Here is a 1002-nt window from a genome sequence, read left to right as displayed (position 1 = left end):
TAATTTCTGGCCTATTGCCAGCTTAACATTAATACTATTATTCTTGTTCTACCAATACTACTACTTCTAATAATAATATGTTGTTATTTTTTGTGTTATCATTTTGTATTACTAGTATTAGTTGTAGTAGTAAGAGCATAAGGCTGGATTCACACCTGCGTCGGTGTATTCCAGTGTTCTGCTCCGTCAGAGAAGCAGAGCAAGGAAATAACGAAACCAACGGCTCCATTGCACAACGGATACCGGCGGTTGCCGACTGAGCCCATTGACTTGCGCTATTGTCTCCGGTAAACTTTGATCAAACACTGCTGGATCTGCGACGGAGGCCCCTAACGGAGTCTCCGACGCAGATGTGAGCAGGGCCTTAGTAGTTGCGTAGTTGTTGTATTATACCAGTATTCTACAAAATAGCAACATATTGCTTATTTATTATAATTATTATTAGCATAGTATAAGAACATTAAGGCTCTGTTCGCACTGGCATTCAGACTAGTACAGTTTGCAGCGCTATTCTTGCTGTCAAATATACCGGATCCCCGATGAACCCATTAAAGTCAACGAGGTTTGTCATTGTTATTATTATTAGTTTTATGATTACTAAAAGTAGCAAGGGCACCGATAATAGCAGTGAAAGAGTAGTGCCACTATTACAAATATAACTACATATAATTGTAAAATAGAGTAAATTTCTTTATATATACTGTAAATATTAGTAGTAATAGTTCTACATGGAGGAGTAGTAGTGTTGCAGCCAGGGCCGCCATCAGGGGGGTATTACTGGTACTCCCGTCAGGGGCCCGGCCACATGAATGAAGTAAAAGGGGCCCGCCGGGCTGCCGTCGCCCCCCCCCCCTCGGACTGTTGCCCCCCCCTCGGACTGTTGCCCCCCCCCCTCGCGACGCTCACGGGCCCCCCCCTCGCAACGCTCACGGGCCCCCCTCGCAACGCCCGCGGCACCCCCCTAGCGACACCCCCCTAGCGACACTCCCCTAGCAACACTCG

The sequence above is a fragment of the Rhinoderma darwinii genome, chromosome 12, assembly GCF_050947455.1.
Source record: "Rhinoderma darwinii isolate aRhiDar2 chromosome 12, aRhiDar2.hap1, whole genome shotgun sequence".
NCBI lineage: Eukaryota > Metazoa > Chordata > Amphibia > Anura > Rhinodermatidae > Rhinoderma > Rhinoderma darwinii.
The sequence above is the reverse complement of the archived record's forward strand: the minus strand, read 5'-3'. Positions refer to the sequence as shown.